This window comes from Lissotriton helveticus, chromosome 1_1 (assembly GCF_964261635.1).
Source record: "Lissotriton helveticus chromosome 1_1, aLisHel1.1, whole genome shotgun sequence".
In the NCBI taxonomy this organism is placed as follows: domain Eukaryota; kingdom Metazoa; phylum Chordata; class Amphibia; order Caudata; family Salamandridae; genus Lissotriton; species Lissotriton helveticus.
The window spans coordinates 1,858,005,180-1,858,030,830 of NC_136057.1; positions in this window are offsets into that span (position 1 = coordinate 1,858,005,180).

The following is a 25,651-nucleotide window of genomic DNA, read 5'->3' on the forward strand; positions in this document are numbered from 1 at the left end:
CCACCGAGGGAGTGGGCATCAGTGACGAATACCGACAAATGCAGTGAACTGTTTGCAAGGAGTGGGAAAGGACAGAAGAGAGCTGTGCATGAAATGATGTGGGCGCCTTCAGAGGATGAGTTGCAGCTAGATTATGATGATGAGATTGGCAAATTGGAAGAGGGTGAAGTGCAGGATGGTGATGATTTGATTGAAAGGGTCACTGGGGCAACGGAGAAGGCAACCAGAAAGGTTGGTGTTTTGCAGGAGGCAGGTGAGGCCAAGGGCAAGATGAAGGCATCCAGACAGACGAAAACTAGCAACAAAGGAAAGGATAAAGAGGTTCAGGCGAGTCTATCAGGTGAGGGCGCATGGTGGACACTTTGGGATGGGGGAGCCAAAGGCAGGGGGAAAAAAGCCCGCCAATCAGTGGGTGTTGAACATGGTTCTGTGAGAAACACAGGGGTTCACGCAGGTGCAGCAGCAGCACCCGAGGTAGGTGCGAAAGCCAGCAGGGGAAAACAGTTAGTTGGTGCGAGTGTCCAGACGGAGAAGGAGGAGGGGTGTGAAGGGAAGGAAGATAAGGGCATAGATAAACACCACAAGAAGCTGCCGTACATGGGTCTGGTGATGCCTTTGTGGTCACATCTTTTGGAAAAAATGAGGAATAGGATATGGAACCATGAATACGTCGAAGTATTCAAGCTGCTCCATAGGGAGCTACAGGCAAAAGAAGGATCAAAGGAAGAGGAGTGGGAACTGACGAGGAGACCCAGGGTTCCCATCAACAATGTAGAACTGGAACTCAACGTTCCTCATATACGCTAGTATTTATTGTGAAAAACATCTGGATAGGGCAATAGCACTATTAAAATACATGGATGTCATCCGTAAGGCTCAGATGCATTTTGGGGGTTTCGCATGGTTAAGTTATGATGAGGAGTTTAGGGCCAGAATCAGCATTAACCCTGACAGGCCATGGGGGTAGGTAGACCAGGAATTGTGGATGGAATGGATGTCATCCACCCAGTCATCGGCATCTACTCATCCAGCTAGCGGCCTACCGGTGATGTACCAGTCCTTTTCAGTGCATCCTCCCAGGCTCCCGATACGCAGTCGTATCAAATTTAAATCATTGTGTATTGTTTACAAGGCACTCAACAATCAAGGCCCCCATTTCCTTAAACATAACCTTCTCCACTACACTCCAACCCGTTCCCTCCGCTCTTCTCATCATAATCACCTAGTAGTGCCTCGTACCAGAACAGTCACCTGGGGCGATAGGCGCTTTCTGGTCGCCGCCCCTAGACTCTGGAACATCCTTCCTCTACATATTAGGACCAGCCCCTCCCTGTTCATATTCCGCAAACAACTTAAGACGTGGTTATTCGACCAATAGCTCTGTATATTTTGTAGGTGTTCCTAGATGCTGATCCACTCCCTTAAGCCAGCGCCGAGACGCCTACGGGTATTCGCCGCTCTTTAGAAATGCCAATAAATAAAAAATCCTGCCCAGGCAGTGGTGGGGGGAGCCAATGCGAGCGCAGGCAATACAGGTTCAATACAAAAGCAAGGGGGTGGGGCTACGGGGGCGTGCTGGAATTTCAACAATGGTTTCTGCTCAAGACACCCTTGCAAGTTTAAACACGAGTGCTCCAAGTGCGGGGGCGACACCAGCTCATCTAATGCTTTCTATTGGCCACTCCAACAGAACAGTGGAGAGCCACCAAAGCCAGAGGACAGTCTGGGCCAAAGGGCTCCTACCCCAGTTAGGATTGAGGCCATGGGCCCGTAGCTCTCAATTTACCCTGACAGAGAGGCTGCGATGAGGATAGAATGGGGTTTTGTCAAAGGCTTTCGGTGAGATACAAAGCTTCCAGAGAGTGAAGGTGGGAAGAGAATTTGAAATTGGCCAGAGAATTGCCAGACGTAGTAGCAGAGAAAATGAGAAAGGAAGTCAAGGAGGGAAAGATAGCGGGCCCATTTGAAAGTTGGCCAATGGAGGACCTGATTATATCACCTCTAGGGGTGGTACCGAAGAAGGACCCAGGAGAGTACAGGATGATCCATCATTTATCTTGGCCCAAGGGGAGGTCAGTCAATGACTTCATTGCTGAAGAAGACTCAAGAGTACTGTATGCTTCGGTGGATGATGTGATCCACCTAGTGCGGTTGTGAATGTAGGAACAGAAATGGCAAAATGTGATGTAAAATCAGCTTTTTGCTTACTGCCTATACACCCTGCGGATTTCACGTTGCTGGGGATGCAGTTTGAGGCGGCCATTTTTGTGGACAAGGTCCTGCTGATGGCTGTGCGATTTCTTGTGCACTTTTCGAGATGTTCAGCACTTTCTTGCAGTGGGTTTTCACGAAAAGTGGTGGGCACAGGGAGTTGTTACATTACCTGGATGACTTTCTGTTCATAGGAAAAGGACATTCAGAGGATTGCAGGGGAGCATTGCGGCACTTCCAGGAAATGGCACAGTACTTTGGGGCCCTTTAGCATCGGAAAAAACAGCTGTGCCCAGCTGTAGATTGACTTTCTGGGCATTGAATTGGACTCGGTCAAGTGGGTGGCCGGGCTACCCATTAAGAAAATGCAGGACAAACATGTTTTCTTGCTGTGGGTGGTAGGGGAAAAGAAGATCGACCTCAGGAAGGTGCAACAACTGATGGGTTTCTTGAACTTTGCTTGCCGGGTGGTGAGAGCGGGGAGAACATTCTGCCGACACCTCGGCATGGCCATGTCTTGGACAGTGCTACCACATCACGGGGTCTGAATTTTGATGGGGGTCAGGGTGGATTTGGGGGTTTGGCAGGCCTTTTTAACAGACTTCAATGGAGTGTCATTGGACTTTGTAGAGGACAGGACGTTCTGGCAAGTTAAATTTTTTTCTGATGCAGCAGGGGCTTCAGGCTTTGGTCTGTTTGGGGATGGTCAATAGGGTGAGGAGCAATGGCCGGATCATTGGATGAGACGGGGTGGAGCATATCTTTCCTGGAGTTCTTTCCACTGTTGGTGGCCCTGGAGGTGTGGCGGCAGGAATTTCAGAATAGATCAGTGTTGTTTCACATGGACATGACAGTGGTGGAGCTAGTGAACAAACAGAAAGCGAGAGATGTGAGGGTCTTACTGCTTTTGCAGAGTTTTATGCTGAAATGCTTGAGGTTGAATGTAGTATTCCGGGTAAAACATGTTCCGGGGGCAAATAATGATGCCTTGTCTCGTTCGCAGTGGCGGCGGTTCCGGCGACGGGCACCTGGAGCGGAGGCATACAAGACAGAGCTGCTGGACGGCATCTAGGCCTGGGGAGAGTGAGAGTGATAGGCCTGGTTGAGAAATCTCTGGCGGACTCCATGAGGCGAAGTTACAGGCTGGCATCGGCGGAATTTGGAGGTTTCATGGGACAGACTGTGGATGCATGGAGCATGTCAAGAAAATGCACTGAGCATGGAGTTATGAGTTTTGTTTTAAGTTGTATAGATAAGGGTTTGTCGCAAACTACAATAGCGGGTAAATTGGTAGGGATCTCATTCTTTAGCAAACTGTACCTAGGTTTTGACCCTGCAAAGAATGAGATTCTGAGTAAGATGTTGAAAGCCTGGGGAAGTGACCGGGGAATGGGGGGAGGGAGTTCCAAGGGAGGCAATAACGTTTGAATTGTTGCAAAGTCTACTGGGAGTTTTGCTCAATTGTTGTTATGAGGATTATGAGGTATCAGTATTCCGTTTGTGTATGGTATGGATATTTTTTGGAGCATTCAGGGATTCGGAATTGTTGAGTATGGGCACCAGGCAGGGAGAACGTATGATGAAGTGAAACTGGATGAAGGGCCACTGGGGATTTGGCTGGGTCATTCCAAGACCGATCAGGCTGGGAGGGGTAGATGAGCTTGGATGAATGAGAGTGGATGTGGTGGTGTGTGCCCGGTGCAAGAATGGCGGGGTTTCTTAGCAATCGCAGGAAGGCTGTCGGAAAGAATCTTTCATCATGCATCAGGGGACAGGCAAACGGCTTTTCAGTTGTTGGCGGTTTTGCGCATGGCATTTCGGCGATTGGGAAGGGACCCGGTTTGATATGGTACGCATTCTTTCCATATTGGCGCAGCTATGGCAGCTGCACGTTTCGGTTGGTCATTGGGATAGACTATGCCAAATTGGGAGATGGAGGTCTAGGTGCTGCAAGAGATATGTGTGCAAATAGACAAGGTGGGCTCTGGGGGTGGTGGTCGGGGCAGTTGTAAGACCAAAGGGTATTATTTGTGCACTAATCTATTTTCTTCTGTCGCAAGTTGTGTGGGTGGCCCACGAACCAAGATGGTTACAAGGATCGTAGGACACTACTTTATCCATTGGGCAGCCAGATATGCAGATCGGCAGGTCTACGGTCTTAACCTGGGCCTGTAGAGCAGCCATCATGAGGTGCATTGGTGTGGTAAAGGAGGAATGCGCTGGAGGGCTCTATTGCCATGGCTGATAAAGATGGTGTCACAAAGAGGCTGTCCTGGTATGTTGGTCATACATTTGGGGGAAAATGACTTGATGCGATCGTCTAGACTGGCAATTTTGTAGCACATGCAGAGGGACCTGGAGGTGATGAAACGTAATTTGGCAGGAACATGGATAATATGGACAGAATTTGTGCAGTGCAAAGTGTGGAAAGGGGCGGTAAAGCCTGCAGCCATGGAAAAAGCTTGCAGAAAGCTGAATCGGGCAATGAGGGTGTTCTGCAATAACAGAGACATCAAGGTGATTGCTCATGCTGGGCTCAGATTAGAGGAACCATTGTTGTTCAGGGATGACGCAGTGCACCTTTCGCAGCTTGGTAATTCTTATTATATGATGGAGATGTGTGACATGATCAGTAGGCTGTGGAACAAATCTATCTGCTGCCGCAGGGAAGATCGGCAGTGAGGCGAAAGGTGCACAGGAGCGAAAGGGTGGGGCAGGTAACAGCCCTACGGGGTTTCCCTTGTTGGCCGTACTCTGGAAGGGTGGTGAGTCACAGACGGCACATCCACCCCTCAGGGGGGAAACAGGTGAAGGATAGAGGGGTGCGGGATGCATGAGAGCAACGGCAGGACATCAAAGACAGGATGTTGAAAGAAAAGTGAAGATGAGAATGGAATGATGGAGGAGGTCGCAGAGTAAAACAGGATGAGCGCAACAGGTGTGAGGTTTGATGACGGATAGACTGAACGAGGGGGTTGATGATGGGAAATGTTATAGTTATTTATGTTTGGTTAATGTGATTTTGATACAACATTGTCCTAATAAAATGGCCTTTTACGCTTCAATAACAGTGTGGAGTGCATTATTGCACAATGTAGGGCCCCCGGGGAAGTAGGGTCGCCTGACCAGTGTTCCCCAGGGGGTCTTTGCACAAACGGAAGAACAAGTGGGTTGGGGGGTCAAGGGGTTGAGCAAGGGAGGGTTTAGGGTGGCTATAAAGGTGCAGGGGAGGAGGGCCTCTTCCTCTTCCTGCACCTAGCACCACCGGAGAAGGTTGTTGGGTAAAGGTTAGCTCACCCACCCACCCTACAAGTTTTTATGGTAAGGGTAGGGGTCGCTTAATCATGCCAGTTTAGGACAGGTTGCAGTTTATTTTTGGGTTTGGAAGTACTTTGGAGGGGTGGTGAGTCACAGACGGGCACATCTACCTCTCAGGCAGGTGGGGGAAAAGGTGAAGGATGGGGGGGTTGCGGGATGCAAAAGAGCAACGACGTGAGATCCAAGAGAGGATGTTGAAAAAAAAGTGTAAAGGATGGGGGGGGGTGCGGATGCAAAAGAGCAACGACAGGAGATCCAAGAGTGGATGTTGAACAAAAAGTGTGAAGGATGGGGGGGGTGCTGGATGTAAGAGAGCAACGACAGGAGATCCAAGAAAGGACGTTGAAAAAAAAACCTCGAGAATGCAATGATGGAGGAGGTCGCAGAGTGAAACGGGATGAGCGCAAACAGGTTTGAGGTTTGAGGGTGGATAGAATGAATGAGGGGGTTGATGATGGGAAATTTTATAGTTATTGATGTTTGGTTAATGTGATTTTGATACAACCATGTCCTAATAAAATGGCCTGTTACGCTTCAATAACAGCGTGGAGTGTATTATTGTGCGAAGACCTTTCAGCCCAATGAGCGTTGCGCTCCGTCTTGAGTGACACTTAAGATTACTAGATGACGCCTTGTCATCAGAGATACCATGTTCCAATTCTGAGCTTTCGTTTAATAAATGGATGCTCTCAACTGCATTACTAGTCCATGTGCTTTAATTGAAATGAGCCAACACTACGACTCCCAGAATACACTTGTCTTATATAAAGCTAAGGACTGATAAATTGTGTCCCTGGTGACAAGGCATCTTTTGAAAGTATTAACTTTATCAAAAGCAGGTAAGTGATGTAGTACTGAAATATACAATTGTGTTTTTCTTTTTACTCGTCAACATACCATTTTTGTATTTAAAACGACAAAATGAATCTACAACAGTTCTACTGCAATGGAAAAACAAGCATTGGGAATGCCAATTGGTCTGGATTTACAGGAAAGTGGTATGGTTATGTGAAGTATTACAAGTAGATAGTATGGGAATGTATATGTATCTGCTTGGAAGCAAAGTACTGTAGAATAATGTTATTGACAAGTCAGGGTACAGTTGCACTGTCATGCCAGGCCTAAAAATCTATGTTGGTTAATAATTGGCCTCCTCCCAACCGTTCTGCTGCCAAAGAAAAATACCCTAAATTATTTAGTTATCTAAAACCCTTTAATAGCATTACAATTTCATGTGCGTGCCCCTTACATTTCAGGCTCGGGCAGCTGGATAAATAATAAAATTGATCACAGCTGGATGGATGGCAAGCACCTATTTGTGCAAGGACACAACTTCTCCGCATTCAAAACATGTACCCCTGGCTCCCAACACGTGGGCGGAGCCAAAGCCCTTCTCATGGTGATTCTCAAATTATTGTCTAAGGATAGCCACGCTGTCCCATGCCATAAAAACACAAGCATTGTAAACAGTGATAGGTCTAGCTTTAAAAGAATGGTGTATGGTAATGTGAAGTATTACCAGTAGGTAGCATGGGAATGGATATGTATTTACGTAGAAGCAAAGAACGATGGAGTAATATTGGTAGTTTAAACGGTCAGGTGACAGTTACACCGTCAAGCCAGACCTTAAGATCCATGTAGGTTAATGGCTGTTCTCCTCCCATCTGTGCTGCTGCCAGAGAAAAACACCATCAATTATTTAGTTATGTAAGACAATTTATTAACACATGTGGGCCCTTGAAAGTTCAACCTCAGGCAGCTGGATAACTAAACAAAATGATCATAGCTGTGTGGAGAGCAAGCAGTGTGTTGTGTAAGCAGACAAGTTCTGCCCAGTACAAACATGTGCCCTTGGCTCCCAACATGGGGGCGGAGCTTAACCCTCTCCACTGATGTTCTCACATAATTGTCTGATGACAGCTGCGCTGACAAGCCTGACCATAAAAAGTGGATGAACTACTCCCACCTCACAAAAGGTAACTGACAAGTCAACAGAACGTACATGATGTTGCCTTATTTTATGTGCCATCATGTTATCACCTCAGGGTCTAAAACCATTATTTTTGGAATAGTGACAGAATAGGTGCTTCAAGCAAAAACAGCTCCTGATATTCTTTATAATGCATGTGGCAAGCGGAGATTTCCACTTGCTGCTTAAGTGGTGTGAGAAGCTTGCACAGTAGTGATTTTTACTTTACATTCTGTTTATTTTGCTTTCCATGTAAGACATGCAAAGCATGTTCCAAAATGTAAGGCCAACAAACACGTCTTGATCTACTTACACGCAGCAGGAGATAACACGAGTTCTCGATCTATGTAAGTACCAACATCTGAAAATGTTTGTAAATCGCGTGACTCTGGAAACTCTGTGAAAAAACCACACTTTTAAGTTCCGTGCGTCTTCTTGTGTACGTTCAAAGACCAATTAAGCTGGCACATTTTTCTCCATTGACTCACAGTTTAATTAAGTCATTGATCCTTTTAAATTAAAGACTGACGTTTTTAATGATGTTTAATATGCATTCTTCCTACTTTCATAGTTACATTATTTAAGAGGTTTGTTTAAAAACCACTCCACCCCAGGGTTTGGTGCAAAATAAACATGTCCTACCTTTTATCAAGGATCTTCAGAAACAGACAAATGTGGTACAAGAAGAGTAAACATTTATTGACCCTCTACCCTCCAAAGAAAAATGTAGGACACTGTTTTACAAAGCAAATACATACTTTCAAAAGCTATATTAGTAGTTCATCATTTTTTTTCAGCCTTTGGAAGCAGTGGATGCTGCAATAAGTATTATCTGTAGCCTGGTCTTGGTAGCATTGCAGTTAAATATTAGCTGCAGAGGTTTTTTAAGCTATGGGCAAAGTAGGAATTTGCCCAAGGTCCCCACTTTCCAAGGGGCCCCTTGAGAAAGTTAATTTTCTCTTTGTTTGACCTCTGTCTGTCATATTTCTCTAAGCAAACCTCTCTCCTATTCTGTGTACCCCACCCTCTGAGTCTGTCTCTCTACTATGTGTAATTTTGGATGTATGACGTTACAACGCATACATTCACAACGCATACCATTACAACGAAATTTTTACAACGCAGGATCCATTACAACGCATGTCATTACAACATAGCTGCTATTACAACGCATGCCATTACAACGTAAATATGGGTAAGTAATTTATAGTGTAAGTGTTGGCTAGTGTAGGGGTTAAATTTACTATTCTAACTCCAGGGGGGCGTAATAGTAGGGTAAGTGTTGGATGGTGTAGGGGTTAAAATTAAATTAAATACTTACCCATACTTACGTTGTAATGGCATGCGTTGTAATAGCAGCTGCGTTGTAATGGCATGCGTTGTAATGGATCCTGCGTTGTAAAAGGTTTGTTGTAATGGTAGTGCATTGTGTTAGTTGCGTTGTAAAGGATGTTTCCCATAATTTTCATGATTTTTGGGTCCCAAGCAAGACATATTTCAAGAGTTTTGGTGTGGCCATGTTAACGTTTAACATAACATGTAGAATTGTTTGGCATCATGCAGGCCTGAATTAACAGGAAATTGTGATACATTTCACATTTTTTCCGTACAGGGTCCCTAAAATGTCTTATCTGGGTACCCAAATTATTTAAAATGACACTGTCAGCTAGCTTGTGAACTCCTGAAGTTTTGAATATAACTGAATAACCTAGAGACAAGCACAAAGAGAAAGATCAGCTTATGAACAATGCACCGCAGAAGCACACATGTCTGGTGAACTTGTTTCATCCAGCAAAGCTGACTCATGTCACACTAGGACTGAATCAGCTATAAAAATAATTAACAAATATGTGGCCAAATCACCAGTCTGCCTGGATGTGAGCATAAGTTCAATTTGCGTTAGTGTCACCTGCAATGTGTGACACTCACCTGGCCTTCAGCTATGACTCTTACAGTGAACCCTTCACTAACCTGTTCAGGTACTTCCATAACAGGGAGAGGGAGCAGCCCAAGAATAGCCCCCAATAAAGGCATCCTGCAAGCGTTGCTACAACAGAAATCCCTCCACACCCTCTCCCCACCCACAGTCTCCTCGATCACGAGACAAGCCATATTGCAATAGCTGCAGACAGATTTGGTAAACTTTTTGGGAGAGAGCGATCTTAAATGTCCATGATTAAACATGGAAAATCCTTATATTTTTGCATGCCTATATATTTCAATACTTATACATTTCAAAATAAATAACTGCATAAAAAATGAAAGTCAGTAGTTATGGCGGACTCCTCTTCCTGCCTCTTTTTCAAGTTTACATTCAAAAGAGATGGTACAGCAGCCATACAGATTTGTAGGAGACACCGTTGTTGCATAAAGAATAGAAGCATGTATGCTTGTGGTTAAGGGGAAAAAAACACCAGCAAGATATGTGTTGTGATGGTAGGGTGAACGGGTGTGTGCTTCTGCCTTGTCAGACTTTACATATGGCCCTAGAATCACACCTATGTGGCATGAGTGCAGAGGCCTAGCTCTGTCCCAAACAGCATGAGGTCCAGGACCTGTCCTGTGACCTGGAGGGATGCAGAAAAAGTGCCACCATAGAAGACAGCGGACTACTGACCCTGTCATAGGTGCATCATGTAAAGCAGTGGTGGCAGTTTTATGACTATAGTGTGACAAGAACATTTTGCACTGTGTTGGTAAGAGCGTGGTCTACTGACCCCTCTTGTGTAAAATTCCACTGCTCTGTGATGATCGGGAACCTTGTGCTGACATCCCATGTGTATGCTGAGTGCATGGTTGTGTACAATGTGTGGTGCCTGTGTGGTAGCCAGACTCTCTGTGTACAACTCTGAATTCTGAAGCTAGTGGGATCCATTTTGATGCCCCTGGATTAGCACTGCAGACGATCAGGACATCTTCCCCAAAGAGTAGTAGTGCATTGCCTGTTTTCCGTGGCTGGAGGGTGAAGAGCCCAAACAGTAAAGTGAGCAGAAAGGAGAGAGGGCTCCCTTTAGAAATTCCTTTAAAACGTTGCTAGCAAGGAGCTGCGGATTAGTTCTTCCCGAGCACTAACATTTGGTGAAAGGTAGGGGTGAGTGTCAGGCCTGCAGTTTCTGTTGTTTAAGGTTAGAAATATTGTATGCCAGACCTCCCCATTTGTCTATCTCTGAATACTGCTTCAGGAACACTGTGATAGACAGGTGTAGAGATCTCACACTTCATTGTGCTCATGTTTTGGGTACTCCTGCATGGAGTGAGCCTCAGTGCTGCCTGCTGTGAGCAGTGGCATAGCAAGGGGGGGCTGGGAGGGAGGGCGGCCGCATGGCGGTAAAGACAGGGACTGCCACGGGCGGCAAACTGCCTAGCTACACTGGCTTTGTGCCTCATCACTTTATACAAAGGCTGTGTCAGGAGAGCAGCCTGAGAAGGACACTTAAAAGAAAAGAAATCCAATCCAGTGAAATTTGATACAGTGAATCCACAGCCCCTGTGTTAAAAATGTGCATATAAGTTGGATCCACACTATCCCACTTTGTTCCAGTCCCAAGTACTTCTCAAGCATTGTGATTGGCTATGGGGAGGGTCCGGAGGTAGCCTGGCTACCTGCTTCCTGTTCTTGCCACAGGCAGGAATGGTATGTCTATTTTTTGGTGTCGTTGAATTAAGCCCTGTGGTTCTGAAAATCTGGACCCTGTTGTCGTCCCAATAACGAGGTCCAATACCCGTGTCACAAAATATCAACGCACCATGACGAATTTGGTGTCAGCGAACCGATAATGATTAGGGCATCATTCCCATCCAGTTGCGTCATAATCGAGGGTCGCCAGCACCCCCAAATCGTAGTTTCCGTCCCGACCCCTTAGACTCCATTTTGTGATCGACATTCATCTTACGTCTTGCCCTCATGATAAGTCAATTAAAGGTCGAGCTTGATCTAAAAGGACACGTCCTCCTTCCCTGACTCCCCCCTGACCTGTCCCAACTGACTCCATTGCCTTTAGCCAAACCTGTCTGGGCAGCCCCTCGCCCAGTGGCCAAATGCGATAGCATCGATACATAACATTCCTCAAACCATTCACTACATACAAACCATGCTTTCTACAAACACACACTTGTCCTGTTCCCTGTTTATGGCCAGTTTTATGACTAGGAGGTGCCTTCCTTTATTGGGGTTTCATCGATATCTGATGGGAGTTCCGGGCTTGGCTGAGTAATCTATCACGCATTGGACATCTAAAATACGGGCTTGCCTACATGACTTCGCTCTTTTGTATTATTGTAGAAATATGTGTATAGCCATATCATAAACTCAAGAATTCTCGCTCGCAGCTATTATTTCTGTATATAAGGAGAAGGCTGGTTCTGTAAAAACGAACAGTCTCCTGAGAACACATGACCCGTGTTTGTCGTGCTTCTAGGACACCTGTTACTTGGTGCTATCAATAAAACTTGATCTCTGACTCGACTAGAAGACTCCGTGTTTCTGTGGTCCGGAACAGGGAGAACTCAGAGGTCTTCGGGTGTTATCCCCTGGCACCAAACGGGTTCCTAAAAACCCGTTACCTCAGTTGGCGCCCAACTCGGGGCGGTATCAAGCGGCGACGGTCCAAGCCAGATGTTCGTGAGGAGCTTCGTGTGAAAATTCCGGAGGACGACCAGCCACTTCAGCGACCCCTGTATGTCGATGTGGTTCCGAAGGTCTTTGCTGCGAGGTTCCCCGCGTCCCGACGGCTACGAAGGACTGCTGCCCTGACTATCGCCTTGTTTTGGACCCAGTGATCCTTGGTAGAGCGAAACGATAGACGAGTCTTCTAGCGACGTCACCGATCTTCAAATACTTCAGTTAAGTATAAGTGGAGCGTCTCCCAGTCCTTAGTTTGTCCTTAGTTTTTTGGTATCCTCGAGATACGCCTTGATTTGGTACTTGCAAGCCCCAAAGCCGAAGGACTTGTGTTTTCACGAGAAATATCGTAATCGATAATCCTTTGAAGTTTGAAGCTAGACTAGTGAGCAAAGATGCCTGGTTTTAGCAGACTTGGAAACTTGTTTTGTCTTGGTTATAGTAAGGACTCCCGATTAGAGGATTCCTGTCCGGTTCCTCCGATTGGAACTCCAACATATGAGCTCTACGTAAAGCACGGCGTAGGCCCTATCACATATAATGAAGTGTGGATAAAATACACCCGCAAGGATGGTGTTTTAAAATGGCCCCAATATGGTAGTTTCGACTCAGAAATATTAGATAACCTAGAGGTCAAATTATTTAAGAGAAAAGCCCGGCCGGCGATGTTTGACTCTTTTCGCTTATGGCGCAAAGAAGCCAAACAGAAAGAAATAAAGTTAGCGAAAAGGAATAAAAAAGGTATGTCAATGGTGCAAGCTGCCGTTGCATACAGGGATAACGAGGAAGAGCAAGAAAGCGAACAAATACTTAGGAGCAAGAAACTAGCAGTAGATAAATGCTGCCCGATGTTACCAAATAAGGGACAAGGTCAAGAGGGAAGATCCGAGAAAGATCCATTAATGTCCCACTTATTAAGCTCACCTCCACCTTATGCGTTAGATGCTACTACAACGCCAAAGCGTTTTTCTATACCACGCCCCGGCGCACGAAACACAGCTTTTGCACACATGCCAGCTACTCTTCAGCTGGTTCCTACTTCTCCGGCGCAGCCTTCTCAAGGGCCGCCATCTTTGCTACCTACTCCATCTACTTCTACGACTTTGCCTACAGCTCCAGCTATTGTCTATGATACAGCGTCTGCTACTACTTCAATCTCCTCTACTATTGCCTCTACTTCTTCTTTGCCTCAGCCTGTTTTTTCCAATGCACTTGCTCCTCCGCAAGCTTCTCCTTCTATTAGACAAAGAGTGACAGGTACCGTCACTGGTCTGCTTTCACCTTTCTTCGGGTCGCCTAAGACGACCCCTAAAACAGAAGATAGACAGTTACGTAGTCAACTGCCTGATTACGAGGAAAGAAAAGTGCTAAATGAACTAGCCCGTAAATGGATTACGGATACTGTTAGATATGACGTTCAGTCTGTTATGGAAGTTTTCCGTCAATGGAATGCACCCACTCAGAGATACGTATTCGAAGAAATGTGTGTATACCTGGGCGAAGATTTGGAGACAAATGATCCCACATACACAATGAACGAACTATGGCGTACACGCTTTAAGTTCCACGAAGGCATGATTACTGGCAGAGATGTTGAGAACGCGATAGAGTTATTACTCTCTTATAGGAGTAAAGGAAACGTCTCTAGATCATTGTACGAAGACGACGTATCAGATAGGAAAAGAGCGAGACAGTACCCCATGAGAGAGGTTCCTCCGGTTTGGAGGGAAGGCGATGCCAATGTAGTACCGCCAATTCTGCCTCATTTCCAGCGTGTATGGGTACATGTCCCCTGGAAACGATCCGAAGTCTTAGCGCGCAAGCAGACATTGCCTGATCCTCGTAAAAACCCGACTGGGTATTATAAGGAGTTATCGCAAACTGCAAGCTCATGTATAATGAATTTAGCGGACATAGACATGTTGTTTGGGAACGTTGTTCCACATCCTCTATGGAGCAAAATACGTCATACGAACCATGCCCAAGAACTAGGTGACTCATGGGCGAACATTGCCGCTATAGATGCTAGACAAATTGGTGGTTCTAAACCTGAGCCGCTAATAGCTGAACTTCCCGGTCGAATTATTGCGTACATGAAAACAATAATGCCTGAAGTACGCGTAAACTGGGACAAGCTATCTGCATGCAAGCAGAAGAAAGATGAGAATGTGTCTGACTTTTTCACAAGATTCGAGGAGACTTTCACCGATCATAGTGGTCAGGATATGGCTACCGAGGGTGGCCAAAGATTGTTTGTAGACAAGTTCGTACATAACTTAATCCCTGAACTGTGTAATAAATTGAAAGATTCAGAGAGTGCTTGGGCTGTCTCTACGTCAGCTCAAATTTTAGCTACAGCCCAGTACTATGAAAATAGGCGCAAAGACGAGCTAGATAAAGTAGACAGAAAGACAAAAGATTTAAAAACTAAAGTTCTTCTCCAGCAAGCTTATCCGCCTCGTACGGCTAGTCAGCCCAGTTATCAACCGCAACATCAGTATTCGAGAAACGCGCAAGGAAACGAGTTTTCCCACCAGCGTATTGCTTATGGCCCGAATCAATGTGCATATTGCAAGGAAGAGGGTCACTTTAAAGGTAATTGTCCGGCTCTTGCGCGACGTTTGAGCGGTGCTTCGGGTGTAAGGGGAAGAGGTGTTCAACATGCCCCTAGAGGTAGGGGCCGTGGAAATTTCACGCAGAATACAACTTCTTTTACGCCTCAGAATTCGATGAACAGCTTCGACCAACAGAATAATGCGTCGACCAGGTCAGCTCAGTACTATGCTGACGACTATTACACCGAACATGAATATGAGGGTAACGATTGCTAGGACAGCCATGGACAAAGAGAGGGAGTTGTTTCAGTTCCAGTAGATCAGAATGGACCTTATGTCAAGGTAATAGCCTCAGGAGTGTCAGAGCCATTTCTGCTGGATACTGGTGCTACAAAAAGTTCTATCATGCACTCGAAACTTCCTGGCGCACCTTTGTCTGGCAAAATGAATGTTTCAGTAGGTTTCTCTGGCGCCCCTGTTAGAAACCCGATCTCCAGTCCTGTATCTCTTTCCATTGGCCCATGCGAATTAGAGGCACCCCTCATTCTTACCACAGGTTGCGGTGAAAATTTGTTAGGATTGGATTTGCTAAAAAGGTTATATGCGACTTTGTACTGTTCACCATTAGGAGTACAACTTACTTTAGGTAAGAAAATCGTTTCTCCAATGTATGTGTCAAAAGAAAATATTGCAACTGAATTGTCGTGTCTTCCTGATGTACTCTGGGCAAACGGTTCTAATGATGTAGGTCGTTTGGAGATAGCACCGTATGTCATAACGTTGAAAGCCAACATTAGGTTACCACGTATTCCCCAATACAAAATATCTAGCGAATGTGAAAAGGCGTTATTGACGATTGTTTATGACCTGATTGATAAAGACGTCATCGAAGAAACAACAGGAAATGTTTGTAACAGTCCAGTTTTGCCCGTCTTAAAACGTACTGATCCTTCACAGCCCCCTGTGTATAGGTTCGTGATCGACCTCAGAGAAGTGAACAAGATAGTTATCCCACAGTTTCCAGTTGTCCCCGACATTACTGCTTTGCTGACGATGGTTCCAGCTTCAGCAAATTGGTTCTCGGTGATTGACCTGAAGAACGCTTTCTTCAGTATCCCGATTGCTGAGGAGAGTAGCGATATTTTCGGATTTAATTTAGGAGGACGAAGTTTCCGCTTCAAGTGCGCTCCTCAAGGCTACTGCGAAAGCCCATCAATATTCAGTCAGGCCCTGAAAACACAACTAGACACGATTGTTCTACCAAATGGTTCAACTCTGATTCAGTATGTAGACGATCTACTGATCGCTGCAGACACTGAAGAGATTTGCAAGAAAGCTACGTTATCATTATTGCATCACTTATGTGACATGAGGCACAAAGTCTCTCTCTCCAAACTACAATTTTGCCGACAAGAGGTAACCTACTTAGGTCACATCTTGTCGAAGGAGGGAAGGAGACTGACACCAGAAAGAATACAGGCAATCGCAGAACTAAGTGCCCCAAGGACACAGAGAGAGGTTCGAGCCTTCTTGGGCATTACATCGTACTGTAGACAATGGATACCGAATTTCTCACTACTAGCTAAACCCTTGCTGGCACTACTCTGTAAAGACACGCCAAATCCTATGCCTTGGTCTGAAGATTGCCAGACGAGTTTCCACAAGTTGCGTGATGCATTATGTTCGGCTCCTGTGTTGGGAAACCCCAACTACAGTAAGCCTTTTACATTATATGTCCACGAGAAGGAAGGTTGTGCATTATCAGTTTTAACACAATATTTTGGGGACAGACAGCGCCCATGCGCGTATTTTTCGGCAACTCTAGACCCTGTGGCTAAAGCCCTACCAAGTTGTCTGAGGGCTACCGCCGCAGCAGCTGTCTGCATCCGACAGTCCGCTGGATTAGTCATGAATAATACTCTGATCGTTATGGTTCCGCATGCAGTAGACATTTTACTAAACAGGACGAAGACACAACACCTTACTAGCGCTCGACTATCCAGTTACGAACTTACGCTGCTAGCAAGTCACATCCACATAAAGAGGTGCGATACACTGAATCCCGCAACGTTATTACCCATTCCGACAGGAACAGACGAGATTGATAAACATGACTGCTGCTTTAGGACAGAAGAAGAGACAAAAGGGAGAGTAGACTTACAGGACACTCCCCTTCCTGAATGCAATGATACTTTATGGGTTGATGGTTCATGTTTCAAGCTGCCGAATGGTGATACGACTGCAGCATATGCCGTAACGACATTACACACCATTATAGAGACTGCGCGCATTTCCCATAATTCTGCACAAGCTGCAGAGCTAATTGCGCTTACCAGAGCATGTGTGTTAGCGAAAGGAAAGCGAGTGAATGTGTACACTGACAGCCAATACGCCTTTGGTGTGGCTCACAGTTTTGGGAGATTGTGGCGTGAACGTGGGTTTCTTACGTCACATGGTGCAAAGATACAACATGGTCAGCTAGTTAATGAGCTCCTCCAGTCACTGACCTTGCCACTACAAGTTGCCATTATAAAATGTAGTGCACACAAAAAGATTCAGGATGATGTTGGCCGCGGGAATGCATTTGCAGACGAGGTTGCGAAAGAGACTGCAAGGAACACAATGAGTCGGATGTATGTTGTAGGTCCCGCTAGATGGATTACTAATGTAGGAATGTGTGAGGACACCATTGAAAGCGTGAAATCTATACAAGCCGAGGCAACTGAGAAAGAGGTGAATGAATGGAGAGAAAGTGAGGGTAGATTAGATACGAATGGTTGTTGGGTCGAATTGTCAGAACACCAGCGATGGTTATTGCCTAACGCCTATGTACTTGCAGTAGTAACAATGGCTCACGGATTTGCACACATCAGTTCGGGAGGAATCTGTAAAGTATTGGCTCCAGTATGGCAAAATAGCAACATCCCGAAATATGCAGAGAATGTGGTCAGAAACTGTATGGTGTGTTTGAAGTACAATCCCGTTAGGGGAACCCCAACTCCAGCTGGTCATTTTGCGCCTCCAACGTATCCGTTCGAGGTTTTGCAGCTCGATTTCATCCACATGGAGAGATGCAACAATCTGAAGTATGTGCTCGTTGTTGTTTGCGCTTTCTCCAGGTGGGTGGAAGCGTACCCCCTTAAAGATAATACTGCCTTGTCAACCGCCAAAGCCCTTGTCAAAGAGTTCTTCCCGAGATTTGGCATGCCTAGAATCGTCTGGAGTGATAATGGAAGTGAATTCGTAGGACGCGTGATGAAGAGAGTGTGTGAATGTTTACTGGCGCAATAAAGGGGTTGCTGAACTGTTCCTATAGACAGACTAGGGGGATTTGACTGGCGTGACCAAGGTGTGGAAAGAGACACCCTAGGGCATCCAATTTGTTGGATTTAGTTGCCTCACACACCCAGAAGGGTGTCATGCTTCATCATCGGCGTTTGCTCCTCGTCGGGGAGGCGGTGCAATCCCCGACTGGCTCACCTCAAAGAGGGGCTCTTTGGCGGAGATCTTTTTATCCAACAGCCTTATGGTGAAGTGGGGGTGTGTGGGCAGGATGTAGTGTTGTGTAGCGAAAATATTAAAATGTAGCAAGGGGTACCGGAATTAACTTTATTCTGAGGGTCCCCTGGCTGCTATTAAAAGGTGAAACTAGCTCGCTAGGTATCAGCCAGTTAGGTCGAGTGACCCTAGAGAGGGCTAGAAGTGAGACTGGTCGACATGTTTCTCGCTCAGGGTAAAGTCACCCGCGATTCATCAGGACCTTATAAAAAGTGTAAAGAAGAAAAGGAATTACAACAACATGCTTGTGTCATGTGTGTGGTGTACAATACCTCTGTGGAAGCTCCTATGCCTAATGGTCAGGGACTACTTGCCACATGAGGGGTCGGCGGGTCAGTACATCGGGGGTGAGTCTATTGAATGCAGCTCACTCTGTCCGTGTCCGCGTGGAAAAACCTACCCATCTCCGCCGAGCCACTCGAGCTCGGCGGAGATGGGTAGGTTTTTCCACGCGGACACGGACAGAGTGAGCTGCATTCAATAGACTCACCCCCGATGTACTGACCCGCCGACCCCTCATGTGGCAAGTAGTCCCTGACCATTAGGCATAGGAGCTTCCACAGAGGTATTGTACACCACACACATGACACAAGCATGTTGTTGTAATTCCTTTTCTTCTTTACACTTTTTATAAGGTCCTGATGAATCGCGGGTGACTTTACCCTGAGCGAGAAACATGTCGACCAGTCTCACTTCTAGCCCTCTCTAGGGTCACTCGACCTAACTGGCTGATACCTAGCGAGCTAGTTTCACCTTTTAATAGCAGCCAGGGGACCCTCAGAATAAAGTTAATTCCGGTACCCCTTGCTACATTTTAATATTTTCGCTACACAACACTACATCCTGCCCACACACCCCCACTTCACCATAAGGCTGTTGGATAAAAAGATCTCCGCCAAAGAGCCCCTCTTTGAGGTGAGCCCGTCGGGGATTGCACCGCCTCCCCGACGAGGAGCAAACGCCGATGATGAAGCATGACACCCTTCTGGGTGTGTGAGGTAACTAAATCCAACAAATTGGATGCCCTAGGGTGTCTCTTTCCACACCTTGGTCACGCCAGTCAATTCCCCTAGTCTGTCTATAGGAACAGTTCAGCAACCCCTTTATTGCGCCAGTTGTACCTGAAACGGACACTTGCTGATACTGGACCTTCCACCCCTCAGAGTGGTAATCTGTGTCCGTTGATCAATTGATCTATTCCCCTCCCTCCTTTGATAAATAAATGTGCGAATGTTTAGGCATACAGCAAAAATTCCACTCTGCGAATCACCCCCAATCAGCTGGATTGGTAGAGTGCTACAACGGCACTTTAAAGCTCAAATTAGCCAAGATCCAAGCCAGTACAGGTCTTAAATGGCCCGACGCCTTGCCCCTAGCACTCTTGTCAACTAGGATGACTGCCCATTCCAGATTAGGACTTAGCCCTCACGAGATAGTGTTTGGCCGCCCAGCCAACGTCTGGGGCGTGCCAAGACCAAAGAAACTTAGCGAAATAGAGCACCCCGTACTGCTTGACTATTTGTGCGAATTGACAACTAAATTGCGTGTTTTACACCAACAGGTTCACAGTTCCTCTCCACCAGCCTCTGACGATCCAGGTCACTCCATCACACCCGGCACGTGGGTCTTGGTGCGGAACTTCCAGCGCACCAACAACGGACAGCCGAGGTGGACCGGACCTTACCTGGTACTTCTTTCCACGAGGTCAGCGGTTCGGGTGGACGGCAAAAAGAACTGGGTACACGGGACCCATTGTAAACGGGTCCCTCTGCCCCTTCCATACGACCGGTGGGTCAACGAAGGAATTGCCGACTCCTAGACAGAATCCATACCTCGTTTCATCCCTTTCAGCGATGCACGTTTAAAAGAAACTGGTACCGAAAAGGAGAGTGATCATATTTTACAAGGATTTGTGCCACAGTCTACGCAGTTGGACACTACCGAACCTGAGGCATTGTTTGAAGACCACACTGTGCCAGGAAAACGACGGTACAACTTGAGGACTAAACGAAGAGACTAAATAAAAACAAACTAATGTGATTTTCCCTCCCCCAAGAACTATTTTTGATTTTTCAGCTCTCTCACTCTCAGGAAACTAGCTCATTTTTGATTTTCGAACCGCCATCCGGTTCTGCTGCTAGGGTCGCGGTTGAAGTCTGGGGAGTGCAACTGGGGACGTTTAGGTCAACGGTTCTGGTTGGTCCAAGGGAGTTACCCCGGACTGAACAGAGCGCACTCCCTGGGAGAACCAACCTACCACCGCGGGCAGCAACTAGAGGATGGAGTTTCCTAGGGTAAAGAGACCTACCAGACTCCCAAACTTTGAAAGACAATTATGCACTGTACTGGCCAAAAGAAAGTTTTTGATAACATGTATTTTAATGTTGTGTAGCATAACGATGTTTTTGACTGGTTATACTCTATTCGTATTCCAAGTTACCTTTTCAAATGACACCCGGCCACAGCCTCCTCCTACTATCTCTCCACACTACTTTCACCCTCTACCTGAACACGAATCTGCCAGAAGACTCGAACTTGTAAATAACTCATTTATTCAACTCCTACACCAACACCAGTCCATCATGAACACATCGAACTGTTGGATATGTGGACTCATGCCACACACGACTGATAAGGGTATCCCATACTTCATCCTGCCTTTCAGTTATTATGGTTCTCTGTGGGCTTTCCAGACCATGTTCCTATTCGCCCTAGAACCATACCCGACACGTTCTACTGAAAGTGATTCCAGTAACAAGGCACTAATAGCAGGGATAAGAAATATGAGTAGAGAGTTCGACACCTATCTTACGATTCCCAAAGATGAACTCACTCCGTACACTCGTTGGAACGTAACTAAATATGGGGTTTACCTGAGTAAGAGCCAGACAGCAAAGAAATCCCGCCCAGTTTGGATAGTACCCAACCGAGGTCACTTATGTTTACAGGGTATCGGCAGGGATCCCAAAGCTCAATTAGGAAAGAGTATATGCGCGGAAACATATGTGTTCGCTTCCCGAACTTCCCCTATATTATTAGCAGCCAAAGGCACGTACTTCGTCTGCCATGACCAAGCTTACACGTGGTTACCCCCTGACTTCTCAGGTACATGCTTTATCGCATTTCGGCTGCCTCCAACCTACACGGCCAGAGCAGATTACCATCGGACAAGGACAGCTAGAGGTGTTGTGAGCAAAGACGACACCGCGGGTCAGGAATTCGCTGACTTCGCAAAGGGTTTTCTGCCATTTTGGGGGCCTATGGTAAACAGCAGGAATATTCGCCAGTTATCGAGGATAGTTGAATCCGCCGTGACTACAACGGCCGGAGCCCTTGGAAACTTGACGACCGAACTTCAGTCGGATCGACTTATGACCCTTCAGAACCGAGTTGCCCTAGATATCATACTCGCCGATCGTGGTGGTGTGTGTAGAGTGATCCAATCCAGTTGTTGCATTTTCATCCCTGATAACGCACCGACAGTGTACCAAGCCATCTCTAAACTACACGAAATATCTGATTCCCTCCACGTGGAAAATGGAGATTGGTCCTTACTAGGGTGGTTCTGGGAACTGATCGCTACATGGGGATGGAAAACACTGATCTTCATTGGGATGATCTTAGCACTTCTGTTTATGTTCTGCCTGTGTATACAGTGCGCTCCTTCACTATGTGGCCTCTGTGCTACGTCATGTGTACGGAAGCCTGTGTCAAGAGGCGAACTGAGCAACAGAATGATGTTACAGCAGCATCTCCACGAATTCCTTCATACGGATTTGGACTCAGATTAATATGATTTATTGCCTTACATAAGGGCAAAAGGAGGGTCTGTGGTTCTGAAAATCTGGACCCTGTTGTCGTCCCAATAACGAGGTCCAATACCCGTGTCACAAAATATCAACGTACCATGACGAATTTGGTGTCAGCGAACCGATAATGATTAGGGCATCATTCCCATCCATTTGCGTCATAATCGAGGGTCGCCAGCACCCCCAAATCGTAGTTTCCGTCCCGACCCCTTAGACTCCATTTTGTGAACGACATTCATCTTACGTCTTGCCCTCATGATAAGTCAATTAAAGGTCGAGCTTGATCTAAAAGGACATGTCCTCCTTCCCTGACTCCCCCCTGACCTGTCCCAACTGACTCCATTGCCTTTAGCCAAACCTGTCTGGGCAGCCCCTCGCCCAGTGGCCAAATGCGATAGCATCGATACATAACATTCCTCAAACCATTCACTACATACAAACCATGCTTTCTACAAACACACACCTGTCCTGTTCCCTGTTTATGGCCAGTTTTATGACTAGGAGGTGCCTTCCTTTATTGGGGTTTCATCGATATCTGATGGGAGTTCCGGTCTTGGCTGAGTAATCTATCACGCTTTGGACATCTAAAATACGGGCTTGCCTACATGACTTCGCTCTTTTGTATTATTGTAGAAATATGTGTATAGCCATATCATAAACTCAAGAATTCTCGCTCGCAGCTATTATTTCTGTATATAAGGAGAAGGCTGGTTCTGTAAAAACGAACAGTCTCCTGAGAACACATGACCCGTGTTTGTCGTGCTTCTAGGACACCTGTTACTTGGTGCTATCAATAAAACTTGATCTCTGACTCGACTAGAAGACTCCGTGTTTCTGTGGTCCGGAACAGGGAGAACTCAGAGGTCTTCGGGTGTTATCCCCTGGCACCAAACGGGTTCCTAAAAACCCGTTACCTCAGCCCCCTCTCCCTGCGTGCCCCCCCACTCTCCATGGCCCTCCACCCATGAGACATGCCGGCCGCAACTGCCCCAGAGACTTCACTAAATCAACTGTGACTGTCCCTATGACAGCTGTTGTGGGCCATGAGCTGTTGCTGCCACTGTCTGCTGGAAAAACACATTGCTGCTAATAATGCCTGGTCCATCTGGGAGTCCGCAACTATACATTGCTGTTGATTGGATGACATGGTCATTCTTGGTGGCTGAAATGCTAAAGAAGCTATGCCATGACTTCTAGACCTGTCATGCTGTAATTGACCTTCAGTGCTGGTGCTGAGGAGAAGTTCTCATGTCTATTGATTGTTGAGTTCTGAGCTTTTACTGCCCACGCTACCTCCCTGAGAGGTCTATGAATGCTTGCTCTCGCTACCCTGAGTGTCAAGTGTGAAAAGGGTTGTACTTGGCCTAGTTTGCAAGCACATTGTGGAACCGGCCACAGGACACTCATGACAAACAACTTCAAGGTTGAGACCGAGTAGTCGCTGTCTGCCCTATGAACTCCCTGCCCCAAACAGACTTTCATAGTTGGAGGTAAGCGGCATGCGATCAATAGGTTTCATTTTTAACAATAGAACAATATTAACTGTGGAGCAGAAACAAATTTAGTGGCAGTAGATATTGATAGCCTGTCTTTATATCAGTTGAGGAAACTGCGTTTGGAAAGATTCTGGAGGGCTTCCAGAACAAATATAGGAAGGGCCTCGTAGAGTTTGTTAAGGACCAGAGTGGTAAGGAAGAGACTATGATGGACTCTGAGGAGTGTCATTGATAGGAACCCAGGTAGTCCGTGTTGTACTGCCAAGATCTATAATCCCTTTGGCAAGGCATTTTCTCAGACACATCCAGAATGTGTCTCTATATTTGATTTCCATTTCTTGTTTGAGGCATAGCCTTACACCCAGAATATAAAAATTTCACGGGGTGAGTCAAAGGTGTGTTCTGGCCCATCTTTTATTTATTTGATATATTAATAAGCTTTACCACTTTTTAATTACTGCTACCCCAGAATACCCAAAATCAAAGGCATACTGCTCACTTCCCTTCTTTATGTAGATGATGCTGTGGTAATGGTACAAACCCCAAAAGCTCTGCAATTGTTGGTGAATGCCTTTGTGATTTTTATGGGTATTCTGGACCTGCAAACCAACATTTCTAAATCCTATATTATGGCAAGTGGCCTGAAGAGTAAGCAGTTAACAAACCTCACTGTAGGCACAAATAGCCTAGGATGCACCAGCACTTTTTTAGGTCAAGCCTAGCGCAGCACAAATGTGCTGCTCTAAGAGAGGACCTCTTGGAATCACTCCAGACTTTTCAGTAAACTTGTGCATGTGGCTTTAGATTTTCCACACATTGTATTGGCCTTTGCGTGTGGCTTTCAAAAATGAAAGCACGTAATTGGCCATAGGCAGGTGCATGCCCCACCTTTTTCAGTAAATGTTTACTCCCACGGCCTCCAGCTTGCAGGAGCGAGCAGCGTCGTGCAGGATGCCAGCTGCATTCCTTTGTGGATCATTAAACACAGCGCGGTCACGCGCAGCTGGAACCAGACAACTTGTATTTTCATGCAGGGGATCTGAAATAAAGAGCGCTGGTTTATTATTTCTGTACATTTTTTTCCGACCGCTGGAGTTTCTCAGCAGTGTTGTTTTGATGCCTTGTGACATACGTCAATCAACAGGATGCTAGCCCTTGCTTATTATTAGTATATTAGTAAATTTGTGGAAACCATGGCAGTTCCTCTTCTTATGATTTATAATGTTGGGGAGCTGTTCTTTCACCTTGCCACCGAATTGATTGGAGCTCCTGGTTTTATTTTGACAGTTGTAAGGATATATAATTCGTAATTGACTTTACAAGTGGCTATGTACCAATTGCAGTGAAATGTTGTTATTAACTAAGATATACATTCCTTTTGTTTTGGTTTGATTGTAATCTCTTGTAAATAAATGATGGAGGCCCTACTATCCAAGGGACAGGATGCCCAATATAGTAACAATGATAAATATTCCCTTCATTTCATAAGTGTATACTATCGACAACCCCATGTATAATTATAAAAATACACAAAATGTATATCAAAAACACAAAAATTGTTTAATGTACTTTAACAAAGACCAATAATATTATTCTTAAAAATCAGCAAAATTACTACAATATAGATTCAATCGAATTAACTGTTTGCTGATGATTTTTAATATGTCACTTGTTGTTGTCTCTTTATTTTGTTGATGGATTTGCCATATGAAATGTTTTTATGAATTGTGGACAGTCTTTTGCTGTTTTTTAAGAATAATATTATTGGTCTTTGTTAATGTACATTAAACAATTTTTGATGTAAATTTTGTATATTTTTATAAGTATACGTGGGGTTGTCGATAGTATACACTTATGAAAGGATCTTACCTGATGGATGGTTGTATGTGCTTCAAAGGTTGGTAGTTGGTCCAAGGGAATATTTTTCATTGTTACTTGATTGTAATCTCTGCCTACGAGCCTGCACGCTATGATCAAAACAGATCAGGCTACTCAGTCGCCCGTCGGTGTTCTACAAATTTCTTTTTCTTTTTTATTTCATTTTCTTTTTTATGTCGCAGGTAACGGTGGAGCAGTTTTATCTTAAAATTATTTCATTTGTGGAATGGCCACAC